Source organism: Colletes gigas, unplaced genomic scaffold, assembly GCF_013123115.1.
Source record: "Colletes gigas isolate AHSC1104 unplaced genomic scaffold, ASM1312311v1 Colletes_gigas_Sc00010, whole genome shotgun sequence".
Classification (NCBI taxonomy): domain Eukaryota; kingdom Metazoa; phylum Arthropoda; class Insecta; order Hymenoptera; family Colletidae; genus Colletes; species Colletes gigas.
This window is the reverse complement of record NW_025106639.1, coordinates 4,373,456-4,387,434: the sequence shown is the minus strand read 5'-3', so window position 1 is coordinate 4,387,434 and position 13,979 is coordinate 4,373,456. Positions and strand designations below refer to the sequence as shown.

At 45.0% G+C, this 13,979-nt stretch overlaps 1 protein-coding gene across 5 annotated transcripts in view; it reads right to left on the bottom strand.

Annotated features, from left to right (window-relative positions):
- Window positions 1–1,851, bottom strand: part of LOC122397993 (protein Fe65 homolog) — a 158,994-nt gene extending 157,143 nt beyond the window's left edge. For all 5 annotated transcript variants that reach the window (XM_043397547.1, XM_043397545.1, XM_043397549.1 and 2 more), the window contains exon 1: window positions 1,579–1,851. The gene's annotated coding sequence lies outside the window, so the exon portion shown is untranslated. The remainder of the gene's footprint in view (window positions 1–1,578) is intronic.
- Window positions 1,852–13,979: the final 12,128 nt, after the last annotated feature.

Sequence of the window (13,979 nt, the reverse complement as noted above, 5' to 3'; positions counted from 1 at the left end):
GACGCTTCGGGAGAATGGAAACGAGAGTATGAAAGAGCGAAAGAGGTCCACTGAGCCGAGATGCGAAACTCTGGTTGCGTTCCCTTTGTCATCCACCTGCCCCTTTTGTCGGCGCCGCGATCGTCGTTACAGTCATTTCTTTCTAAACGATTTATTTAATCTACGGGCGAAAACACGGAACGTTCAAGGAGCCGCAACGCTACGACTTACGAGTGTTAATAACCGATCGAGTGAAAAGGAGAACGAGCAAGGATCGTGTGTTGCGCGAAAATTTCAAGTTCCACGCAGCGGTACGTGCAACCACGTATGAAAATTTCAAGACGTAAGCAGGTAAGAAAACTCGACATTGACGCGGGTCGACCTTTAACGCGATCCCTTTGCGCGATCCTTGGAAGTCGTTCCTGGGGGTCGATCGTTACTTGATCATCGCGTTCTGAAATTTATTTACCGCGTTTGAAGTAGGTCTCGACCGTAGAGAGCAACTGCAGACACTTCCGAGAATCGACCTGCCGCAACGAAAATATATAAAATCCTAGTCTGTACGTCGAGACCCAGACCCCGAGTCTCTCGAGCCGAGCGTGTCCTTAGAATCGCAGACATCTTATCTTATCGACTACCGTGGCGAATTAACGGTGTCAAGGACAAAAACGTAAATTACTCTGTTACCCCCTGTAGGGTGTAAGTCCAAAGGGGGTGTCGCAAAATTTACGAACCACGTCTAAAATTAAGTCCGCAACCCGTTTGATTTATTCTTCGATCGATGGGCTTTCTAAATTACGTAAATTGTACAAAACGAAATTTTTCAATTAACACGAACGGTACACGAATCGTCAGAAATTGCAGAAAGTATAGTAAACGTTCGGTACTCGATCACAAATCGCGTGAAATCGTCAATGAGACAGTGTATTGACGCGCGTATTGACTAACAATGGAGGTCGTTTCGATCATCTGCTACGTTTGCGTTTTAGACACAAATAAATTATTTTAGAAGCTTCTTAATTTAAATTAACTTGTAAATTTTACGGCGTCCTTTGTTATTTAACCTACATAAAACTTTTTATTCTTTTAAAGCCAAACTAGGTTCTTATCCTTGCAACGTACACGATACAAAAATAGCAGACGGCCTTAGGGCACGTTAAAGTCGAGCCTTCTTTACAACGCTCCTCGCCTTTTCATGATTTCGTAAGCAACGCGAGCAAAATATTGAAGTGCGTAGCAATTTTTCGAACCGAGTCCCGGCGAAAAGAATTCACGCAACACTGAAAATCAATGGTAACCACGTATCGGAATGACGACGAAACAAAATGACATTTTGCGCGGGATGTACGCGAATGACGCAACAGTCACTCGACAAAATGACGTTCGTTACGATTCGATAGTTATAACATTTGGCTTTAAAAATTTCGCGCGAAACTACCGCACGGCACGCGAACGGACCTATAGAATGAGTCAGTTTAAAGAGAACACCGTTCGAACGACCCGGGAACACGACAGGATTGACAACGATTCGAAGCGACCACGAACAATACAAATTACACTTCAAACAAATCGAACGTAAGAAAAAGAATATTCGCTTACCCTATATGTGGATCCGGAGTGTCTTCTCCGTTGAATATTCGAAAGAATTAGGCCCCGCGTCAGCTGTTCCTTCTATGTCCACCGTTTGTCCATTCACCTTGAACGGGCACAGATAACAATGAAAACGAGCGCGAGAAAAAGGAGCGAAAAGAAGATGCGCGACACTACGTTACACTGTACAAACGAAGGGAGCGACACGCAGCGCCAGGACAAGGTTAGAAACGCCGAAATGCCTCGGCGATGAGCACGGACCGTAACGTCTAGTTCGCCTCGAGGGCGTCGCGGCGCTGTCGGGCGACGATGCGACCGTGTTCCTACGATACCCCCACGAAAGTGTCCCCCGTTTCGTGCCTTTCTCCCGCGCAAACGCTATTGGCCGCCCCTCCGATCATTTCCCCACCACGCACCAAGTCTAGGTATGTTGGTTTTTCGACCAACGTGCTGTCCGCTAATTTTCACGATGACCCTTGTATTAATTATCGAAACGGTCTTCCAAAATTTCTGCCACCAATTCCGCCAATCACCGCTCGTTATTTGTCGATGCACTAATGGGCTTAGTTTACACCGAGCACATTCTTAATACGCGAATTGTAAACTAATGCGCCCTAACAGTTAACTTGACTATGTTCGCACCAAACAAGAGTACGGTTTATACTTGTTTGAAATATGTTAGTGTGTCTTTTGGCTTATGAAAGTTCATAAGAATTAGGAAGTGCAATTACGAGAATGTTTGTTTCGTTCATTAGACATAAAATTTACTTACGTTTAGTTAACCTCACGCTGAACACAGTCTAATGAAGCTTACACGTTATTATTTACACTATGTCTAATTTCTTTAGTTTGTAATTTGTCTATTGCGAATAAAACATATACACCGTACACATATCAAACGTTCAGTGAGAATGCCCATATTCTGTGTGAAGTTGGCAACGATCGAATGCACGTTCGAACTGCACGGTTCGTGAGTCATACGCAGTATCTTTAATTAGTTAGAATTTTATAAATAGATTACATTAGAGGGAATAATGTTCTCAAAAATTGTTAATTTAATTTTTAGCTTGTTTGCGTATCCCAGATTAATATCTCTTTTCTGATATTTTATATGTGCAGAATGTATATAGTCTGTCAATGACTTCGGTGACAGTTGCAAACAATGGCGATTGCGCGGTAGGAAGTAGCTCGTAATCTTTTCAATTCATTTTTACTTATTTCTCGTACAAACGTGTTATTTGTGTAAACATGTCAGAAATTCATGGAACAACTTAGTGGCCTACGAATCTCGTGTTCAACAACAGAAACGATCTTCGACGCGAAGTATATCATCGTCGAACGAAGTTGAAACGCGGCGTCGAGACATTCTACGAAGCTACGTGCAAAGAAGAAGTTAAATGCATCGACGATTGAAATATTCATTGGAGATTTGGAAATATTTGGAGCTTCTCAAAGAAGACAACATCCGTTAGCTTCTGACATCAGCTGTAATAATTGGTAGCATCGATGGGTGAGTGATCATATATTATTTTACATCGATTGCTGCAGTTTGATCTCATCTCGCGAGCATAAGTAGTCAAAGCGAATCATAGATGTCGCCATTACCTAGCTACAATTGAAACGAACCGTTAAACACAACGTGTATCGTCGACAAGAAAGCGGAATAATACGATCAAATCTGTGACAGTCAGAAAATTGAAAAGGTTATGTGTGCAGTAGCGAGGCGTTCTCCCGGCTAATCGAAATCACGTTAATGATTATAATAGACAATAGGTTCAGGAAGCGTGGCACGAATGGTATGTGTAATTGTGTACTTGCCAGAAGGGAGGGCTGCAAAAGTGAATCGCGGGCTCGTGGCACACACTCCTACGACAACCGTACAAAAATCAATACGTACAGCTACGAGAATTCACAATTTACGGTTTATCTATGGTTTTTAAACAAATCTATTACGTTGCTGTTTTTGTTAAAACGCATCGGGCCGTGAACTGGCGGCAATATCGCGGATCGTACGAGCCGCTGAGCAAATAGGTTTCTAAATCTTTAACCGCGGATTAAATGGCACAATGCGAATATCGTACGAATAACAGGTCATAGTTTTCATGAAATATCGAGTTGAATTATAGACTTTTATTAGAATATCGTGGTTGTGTCATTGAGGAATTCAGAATAACAGATATTTAACATTTAAAGGTTTTTGATCGGCATATTTGGTACAGTGTTAGGTTAGGTTTTATATACAAAGTAAATCTCTGGAAACTCGTCAGAAATAACTTTTCGTGTATTGATTTTAGAGGAAAATGTTTTGAACGAAATATATTTTGTCTGGGATGGAGACATTTGGGTTAATATTGTTCGATGTATACTAAAATTGTAACAAGATCGATATTTTCATGCACACCGACGTCTTTGCTAATTTGGAATACACATCACGCCCTGCGCGAGGCATTTGCAAACATTCGGCGATCCCAGACTTGTTAATTATTCGAACCCCTAGGTCAGACAGGAGCTATTACCCGTCTGTGTCTGCAAAAAAGTACCATTTCCCAAGTAATTTTGCGTACTGCGGGCAACGGCGACCGTTTATTTATTAAAACACTCAGTGGTATGGACCTCTTTAAATCACGCGCATCCCTCGAGTATCCGTGTCTCTCTAATATTTATTAATCTCATTCGAGCTGACCGCTCTTGGCACGAACACATACTCCGCGTTGGGCATTCGTTCGTCTGAAACAAACCGTTGCAATATTAAACACATCTTGATCGATGATCGCGACACCCTTCGATGATCTAACAAGAATGATACATTTGAAAAGTCCATTTTGATTACTACAAATTATACTCACAATCAGTCTTATTCTAAAAGCGGTTTCTAGATACAGGGTATTCGGCCACCCTTGGGAAAAATTTTAATGGTAGATTCCAGAAACCAAAATAAGATGAAAATCAAGAATACCAATTTGTTGATCGAGGCTACGCTAAAAAGTTATTAACGTTTAAAGTTCCGCATGTACGTATGCGTGATAGTGGTTCTCTGCTCGCAAATTGCCATTCTACAAGCGCAACTTTAAACGTTAATAACTTTTTAACGAAGCCTCGATCAACAAATTGGTATTCTTGATTTTCGTCTTACTTTGGCCTCTAGAATCTATCATTAAAATTTTTCCCATGAGTGACTGGATACCTTGTATATTAAGAACATTAAAAACTCCGCGTACGTCTGAATGTTTCGATAAATGTATTCTTGCAAGATCGTGGGTGTGGAAATCGCAACTAGGCGAGTGTCGATAACAAGCTGTTACATAAACACCGAACTCTGATACATTAAAGCTGTATAAAATTAATTAACGTGCCACTGCGCCTGACAGGAAATTAACAGCCATTGTCCGGTATATCAATTTATTAGGTTCATCCGCGCGGTTCATAGCGTGAAAGCGAGCACGGACATTAAACGATTATATTTTCGAGCAGCCCCGTATAAGCAGGTACGTTGATCAGGGTCGGCTCGGGCAGTTTGCACGTCAAAGTTTACCAAAGGTTCTTCAGGGCCGATGCACCGGACCTTCCCGTTGCCACGGTGTACACTTCTACCGTGGACACTGTGTTCATTATCGCGCGCGCAGGTATAAAGGGCTATACCCGGAATACCGAACAACGCCGCCTGTGTGCGCTTGCTGTAATATATGTGTAATAATAACACGTACTTACAGAAATAGTCGTAACGGGACGACCGTGTACGTGTGCGCGTACACGGCGTCACGGAGGGGCAGAATGGGGCGAGTCAAGGCGAGCGCATTAGGGGTGGGTGATTGTAATTTCACACATGACGTAACGCATCCCCCTACCCTCTATTCTGCCGTCACCACCCCTCAGCGTCGCTTCGTCTCTCCGCTGTATTTTGCTTTCGTACGTTCAGCATACGCGTGTCTACACACACGACGGAAGGAAACCCCGGTCTTCTGTGTTTCTCCGTATCCACCCTCTCGCGCCCACACCCCCCCTTATCACTTTGTCTCACCGTAACTCCTTGTTCCTCGCTTTGCCCGCCCAGGAGACGGCGCTTGGCGCGATCTTTCTCCTCTCTCTGGAACCGCGACCGTGTCCGTAGTGACAACCAAAACTGATGGTCCCGCGCTGAGTAGAATTTTCGGTTGAGAGCACGACACTGATAGCCGTCGGATATAACCGAAGAAGGGTGTCGTCGACGAGAGGAGTTAGGCATACACGGCGAGGATTCATCGTCGTTCAGCGTCGCGGGCCGACATTACGAATTCTGTTTTGCCGTTAGACACGCGCCGAGCCACGGGTGGCAGGTTGCTTTATTAAGAGCAGCTCATTACGCGTAAGTGGATGAAGTAATACTTTGAGGGATAATTGAAGGATACGCCGTCGTCGTCGGTCGTTCATTGTCGACCTGGCTTTCCATTCGCCTGCGCAGACGTCGTCTTCCCGTGCTTTCTTGTTCCTCACGGTGTCTCGGATTAGAACTCGTTTCCGTACTGATTAAAATTTCCGGTTGAAAAGACGCCGCTAATATGTCGGGGATCGTCTCGTCGGTCTTGGGTGCGAACGACTCTGTATATCGACTTTATGTTAGCAAATTTGTACTCCCGTTAATGGTTGGAAAAGTATGAATCGATAATGCAAACAGTGTTAAAATGGCCATTGCTGGTAAACGGTGCTTCATCGGGAAATAAAATCCCCGGAAAAAAGAAATCGCCGTGATTAATTCGCTGCCTCGACCGAGTGCAAAAACGTATACGATTTCGAAAATCGTTTTCTAGTAGCTGCTGATGCAGCGATATGTGGTATGAACGATATCGGTGCACTTGTAACGTTCGATGAACTGAACTGCGACTGATTCCGTTATCTCTTGCTATTTGTCGAATGCTGGTCTCTGGATTTACAGTAGCTGCAGTCAATACATTAATCGCATTATCGTCATTTGTTACGAACACCCTTCTGTTTGGTGTTTTGTAATATCCACAATACGTTGGTAGTTTTAATATCGGACCTTTCTGCATGAGCTTCACTGGCACGTTAATCTAATAATCACATTTTAAATCACTGTCTGTACTATAGGGAATACCAACAATTATCTGTTTTGCTATCGACTATTCGAAATTAGCTGGAACGATCGATATCCAGGTAATTTAAAATAGTCGACGGACGATTGCTAAACTATAACATTTTTAATAGACTAACAGTAGTTTTCTCGGTATCGATAAACCATGGCCAAATTTAATTTACGACAAATATCGAGGAACACAGGGTTTGACGCAATCAAGCCCAATCTGTACGTCGTGTAGTAAAATGCAATTCCCGCGCGAAAAAAGTTCCCGAGATACAAACACAGGTACGGGGAACAGGCCATAGTAACGGAAAACTTCATTAACGATGAAAAATGTTATGCAAATCTTGGAAGTTGTAGTCGTTCGAAGGTACACGCCATGGAACTTTGTTCATTAAAGGCACTAGTCGCCGGACGGATTGTTGATCATTCCTTTAATTAAACGCACTTTATCTTCGGGCAGCTTTGGCAATTAATTCCCGCGCAAACTTTGAATAACTTCGCGCCACATTCGTGCTCTGTAAGTTCCTCGCGTGTTCGTCGTGTTCGGGGGATGCGCGTTTCTTTCCATATAAATGGCGAAGCCGATGCGCATCTTGGACCACCGGGGGTTGCCTTTAAACATTCAGAAGGGTTGTCTGTGCGTCTCCGGTCCGCCAAATATCTCTTCGCCCCTGCCCCCTCTTTATATGCCGCTTTCAGTGATATTTAATAACTCCGAACCTGAGGTTGGCCCGCGAGAGAGGAGACGGCTATAGATGGGAAGACGTGGAACGAGAAAGAAAAAGCACGGAGGGATAGGTTCGGGAGGGAGTGCCTTATCAAAAATTAAAATTTCATTCGGCCAGACCGAGCTTCGCTATCTGGATCCTCGGGGCGGTTTAGAGCTACCGGAAGCGAAACTAGCGCTACCAGCACCGAGGTAGGGGGGGCGAGACCGTAATCGTGAAAAACTAACTTTCGCTTCGAGGAACTTTCGACCGTCGTTTGGTTCTTAACCACTTCCCCTTCGCGTCTCTTCGTTTTGTTCGAGTTTAAATCTGGAGTGGCTCCAATACTCTTGTATGCACCTATTCTATACGCTCCTCTAGCTTCGATCTCGAATTCACGATTCGAGCACAGCGCTGCCTCGTTTCTTGCAACGTTCCGCGTTAGGAATACTTGCGATGTTTACGTTTCTTTACCTCGAACGCTTTACAGTTGCGTAATTTAAAACCCATTTGAGCAAAATATTATTGTTGGGTAATAGTTTGTCGAGCTACCTTTGAAAGATCGTTTTCAATTCGAGCAAACCTTTGCGTATGAAATCCAAGTATATTCGTTCTGTTTCCCTCGTCGATCCGGCGAGGCATCGCAATCGAGCAGCAACGACGGTTTGCGGTAACTTTTCAATTGCGTTCATTGTGTCCGCGGACTTAATTGCCCGTTCCCTTTATCAAGGATGTAAATAGCGCGCCAGATGGAATATGAATTTACCATTTCTGCCGGTTCCGTTTCAAGTCCCTATGTCGGTCACGATAAAAATGCAGAAAATGTAATTTAAAGACGAGCGTGGTTCCGGCTCGCTTTTAATACCCGAGCCAGGCCGCCGACGGAGCTTTATCGTCGTGTTACAAAGGCTATTAACATCTACCCGGGAGAAAGATTTAGACGCGTAATTACGCGGGCGAATCTCGGACAAGTATCCGCGAGAGTTCGAGCAGAAGTACAATAAAAATCACGAAAGTTGCCCGTTCCGTAATAATAGGATCGTCGACATCCGTAAAATCGAGTCAAAACTTGTAAACAGTTTCCTCCTTACCGCCTCGCTTTTTAAATATTTTCATTTTTATTTAAAACCCTCCAATCTCCAAAAAAGCCTCGTGCAGTAGTTTATCTTTGCTTTTGAAGTTTCAAATTCAATTAATTTAATGGCGATGTAACATACCGGTGCATCGATACAAGTATTTCTTTACCTTTGTACACCATAACTGTATATATTTCAATGCGTTCGGTTCGTTAAATCACCTAACAGTCTGGTGATAAATTACATCCGCGTTTTAGTTATAAAATATATCTTAAAAATTCGCGGTTATTTAAATTTGTTAAAAGTACTCGAGATATTTTGATCCAGCCCATCGACGAATTTCGGGAAACAGCTGTAAATTAAATGGGTTAATGCGGAATTAATTGAACCGTGTATCGTCGGTTTCAAAGAGTCCCACGATCCGCCAACCACGGAATGATTAATTCCGGCACGTGGGGTTCGCTGGTCGTTGCGCGGGGCTGTACGAAAACGCTTTTATCTTTGATTTTAGCTGCACGGCGATCGTATCGCGCCGCGAGAAAAAAAAACCTATCCGCGATCTTTGCAGAATTTTCCTCGCGTCGGCGGTTGATCCGCGAGTGAGCGCAGAAACATCACGCTCGAACAGAGGTGAAACGGAGAGGGCTGGAAAATACGGAGAGCGAGACAAACGAGGGTTGAACGGCCGTTCGCAAAATTATTGGGTAGAAAGAGGGAAATCGGGTGCAATCCGTGCGCGGCTAACCGCAAATGCCGAACGAATATATTCGTCCCTTTCTCGTTCTCTGTTCCACCTTCGTTCGCGCGTCTTTCCATCTTTCTCCCGCCCGTTGCCTCCTCCCTCTCGAATTTCCTCGCCACCCCCCGCCTTTCCCTCTCCTCTTTCTCTCGGTCTGCTCATCGGAAATCATTGCCACGCCGCCAATTGTCAGCTGGTGGTACGGCGGATTGGCTCAGGCGCAAACGCCGTTACCTCTGTTGTTCGAAACGCAGATCGTTAAAGAGCTTTAAAGGCCGTCGCGTACTTAACAGCGCGACAAATGGACAGCATTGACCCGCCATCCACGCGTACGCGTTTTTCTATACACTTATTTAAATATGGATACGTGCATACATTACACCATCGACGATCCCACAACGGTGCAAATCTTAGGAAGAACGATTTAACGATCGAATGACGATGCCGTGTTGATCGCGAGGCGGCTAACGAGAGAATAACGAGAAACTAATCGAATCACTGCGACAACATACAGGACGTTTCACGACATAGGTCACCTATTGCAAAAAAATTTGACTTTGTTCTCAAGTTGTAGGCGTTTCTTGTTAGTAATTAGTTGGATATAGTGAACCCACTGTTCGTTAGTTTGGTTATCTCGATTGCTCCAGGAATGTTCAGCCCTGGTTTCCTGCAATAATTTTACGAATTAATTTAATATATTCTTCTGGAAATACCACACGATGATCGTGTCCGCTTCTAGTAGCATTTTGGTACACACAGTTTGCAAAGCTTCAATGAAACAGAATACTCCGGTTGTCATCAAATTATACATAGCGTAAGCGCTTGCTACTTCATTGGTATTGTACTGGCGCCAATATGGTAATGTACAGCAAACAGCATCGCCGCGTTGACAATTTGATGTTGCAGTTCATTTGTTGTGTTACTAACAAGGAACATCTGTGAAGTACCCTTCTCTGCTTGAATTTCGTGAAAATTAATTGGGATCTGCTAGAACAAGGTTATATAATCTGCAACGAAGTATTGCTTACAGGATAGACTGGACATTTCATGAAACATTCTAATCCACAGCTAATGGAATCAAATGAAATATATCCAGTTTATTAGATATAGGATAACATAGATGGGACTTGCAAACCTTTATATCCATCCTAATATATTTAATAAACCTGTACAACTGGATAATTCAAAGCATCGAGCTGCGTGTAACCCGGTTAAACAGTTACTATTGTAACTTGCCTTAAGAGCGGGTTAATCGGGTTACCCACGTGTTGGTGCCTTGTGTTACCCGGATACGCGGGTTACAGCGCGATACCAAGAATCGAACCCGGTTAGGTTCAACGTTAGGATCCCTGATACAAGCATATCGCCATTACAAATTCCGGAAAGTCTTATTTATTTTTAAAAAATTCAAAACCAATTCCTGAACGTGGATTCTATGTACACGCCTCACCGCATGGTCTATCTAAAATTTTCGTTCCGAACGCGTAGATCGCCGGTCGATCGCGCGTTGCATAGGTGGTTTCAAATTTTAATATCGCGTCTCTGGTTGAGTTTTATTTGGAACGGAACAGTGGCATGCAAACGTTTTTCGAGACTTTCCGGGCGGTAACCGTTTACGTGTTCGCTGCTCGAGGGAAGAGAGACGGGGTCGGGGGTATCCTACAAGCTGTTTTACTCGAAAACTTTCTTCCCGGGGATAAAATGGCGAACGTAAAAACCGGCTAGTTTACAGAGGCCGAGTCCCGAACGCTTTTCATATTTCCCCTTTAATATCTCTCGCCGTTCCGCGTCATTGTTCCCTTCCGTCCTCGCGGCTCGCCTTCGATCGAGCCGTCCTTCTCTCTCGGTCTGCTCATCGGAAATCATTCCCACACCGCCAATTGTCAATCGCCGGTAGCCCGGATTGGCTTCGATCCAATACAACTAAGTTCCCTCCCCCTCCTCCCCGGATTCTGCGCGGGCACGATCCTGTTATCCGGATTGTCCGGAAATCCGTCAGATCGAGACAATCGATGGAACCTATGGACCTGACTGCCGGAGACGCGAGAACGGTCCAAATGGGGCGTGATTCGTGACCCGGGAACGGCGGAGATTAATTTACCCGGAAAATTCGAGGATTAAAATATATAGTCGACGAGCGTATTGAATTTGTACATTCGCTTGTTTTGTCGCTGATTAAACGTCGATCGATAGGCGCGGATGTTTACGCCCGGACGCGCCCCCGGGATTCCCGCTTTCTAATAATTCCGCTTTACAGAACTCTGACCGAGAAACGACGCCACCGACTTGTTATTGCTTCCATGGAAATGAAAAGATTCTTTCGCCGAGCAAAAGTTCTCAAAGAGAACTTGAAACGATCAGACGCGCTCGTAAAGCGAGGAAACCGATGCGGTCCGTTAAACGTTCCGACCAGCTGAAAGATTTCTTTCTCTCGCATCGCGGCCGGGTCGAAGTATAACGAGGATTTTTCATTTTATACCGCCGTCGAAAGAAAAGTACTGCTTTTACCGATCCAATGAACAGCAAGACGTATTAGCAGGAAATAACCCACCAATTATTTTATTTACGCGGTTCTTTTTCATCCCCCGACAGAATCAACGCGGAGAGAAAAGGAATTTCACCGCGAACGCAACGTTTCTCGATTCCACTGTTCCCCGGGCTAACGAGTACACGTGCCCGTGCTACATTATTATTATCTTCCGTCCTTTATTTTCGCTTTTTCGCGAACCGTGGAATTTTTCCGCCTGATTTAACCCGCTTTAACCATCGATGCATCTTGCTTCCCGAATGTTTCGCAAACGAAGCTCCTCGAAGGCTCGTTATATCGAAACGTCGAATAGGAATGAGAAATTGATGAAATTATTTATGGCTAGGGATATTAGGTGCACGCAACGAGCTGCCCTAAAGGATCGTTGCGTGCAGCAAATTTGCATCGACGTTTGCAACATAAATCGTCGGGGCAACGGCTGGTCGCGTGGACGAAGCCTTTCAGGAAGTACGGGTTTCCTCGGGAATTCACCGGGAAATGTTCGGCGAGAATACCTGGTGGTCGATGAGGAGGATAACTCGTCCCCGAAGTGCGGTAACCTCGGCAGAAGAGTCCTGGGGCCCACTCTTGTATCGCTAGAATGTCTTATGAACCGTGCAAAATGGATGCAGGTTGCATCCTTTTCATCCCCTCTATCGAGCAAACCGGTAAATCGAGCGTGTCCGTGAAACGAAACGCGGAATTTCATTCGAATCCTTCGTCGTTCCGGTCTCGCCCTCTTTCTTATTTATTCTTTATCTTTGCCGGAAACGGGGAGCAACGGCTCGATAAAAATATTTACATAGAAATTGCGCCACCGAAACGGGGACAACAATTTTCTTCGCGCGACGGTCGTTTCTCTCCCGAAAGAAACTATCGAACTCGACGGAAATTCGTTGCGGCGAGATGGCTTTGCCGACGCTGCAACCGAAGGCGGCAGCCACGGGGCAAATTAAACCGTATTTTCGACACGGCGAAGACGCCGCGCCAAAAAAACGAAATGGAACCGTGACGGAACGCAACGATGTATTTTCCGACGGCTGAGAGACGAGCGCGGTAGTTTCGCCCGTTTCGAATGCGGAAAACATCCCCTCGATGAGACGATGCGGTTACGTCGGTTTCCTACTTCTGCCTCCCTTTTCGCATCTCTCTTCCATCTCCCCCCACCCCCCTTTAACTGTACTTGCGTATCCCGAACAGGTTACAAACGACGGGCACGGTATTACAAGCCGCAAATTACACCCCCCTCAACCCCTCCGTCGTGGCCTCGCTGCCACGTGAATGTGCGAGCCCAAGACTGCCGGATTACACCCCTGACTGCGAGACCTTCCGCCGGAATACCTCTCTCTGCCCTCCGCGAAAACGGAACGATCCGGGTTTCCGAGATAAATTTGGGGCGAAGAATATTAACTGTCGTTAGACAGACAATTATTGAGACCCCGTGACGCGCGAAAATACCTCCCGTTCCGCCGCTTATGCCTCTTTTGCTCTTATTTATTACCGACTCCATTACGCTCCGGTAAACGATCCACCGATCGAAGTCGCTGTAAAGACATCGAATCATTTTATTTGTATATAAATCTCGATGGAACGTATCCCAATATTTTCGTTTCCATTCCGATGCCGACTAGCCGTGCAAATCTAAAGTTTCTTAACTTTTGTTCGCAAGTCTATATAAATGCGTAATCCCTCGTGTAAAACGATGTCGCGGGCTCGAGCCTTCCGTTCATAAATTACAATATTCGCGGGGCCATCCCCTCTCGTTCACCTGCTGCGCGTGCCCCCACCCTCCAGCCTCCCCCGAAAGTTGCAGGAAATTCGCTGCAGAATTAACGCCGTGGATTTCGTAAACGATGAATTACCACGCGCTGCGGCTCTCCTTTAATCGCGAGGATAACGACGGCGTCTGGTATTTCTAAGTTGGCGCCGATAACGAGAATAGATCGAGCGCCGATCGATAAACGATGAATCGTTTCTGTCGTTAATTAGACCCCCGGCAAACGCGTTTTACGTGATCCATACTCCCAACGTTGGGAAAAGAACGATCGCGCGGGAATCAATTTTTGCCGAATGTTTCCTTCTTCGCCTACGGATAACGTCTGTTTATCTTCCAATTAACCGTTATTCGCGTAACGACGATAGCGTGTGTTTTATACGGAAGATTAACTCTGTACGCATTGAAAAAAGATAAAGCGACAACTTCCGTTCTGAGCAGTTTAAAAGGTCCGCGACGATTTGTAGTATTGGAAAACGCTATAGGGATTCGATGGTTGTTTTGTTGCACGAC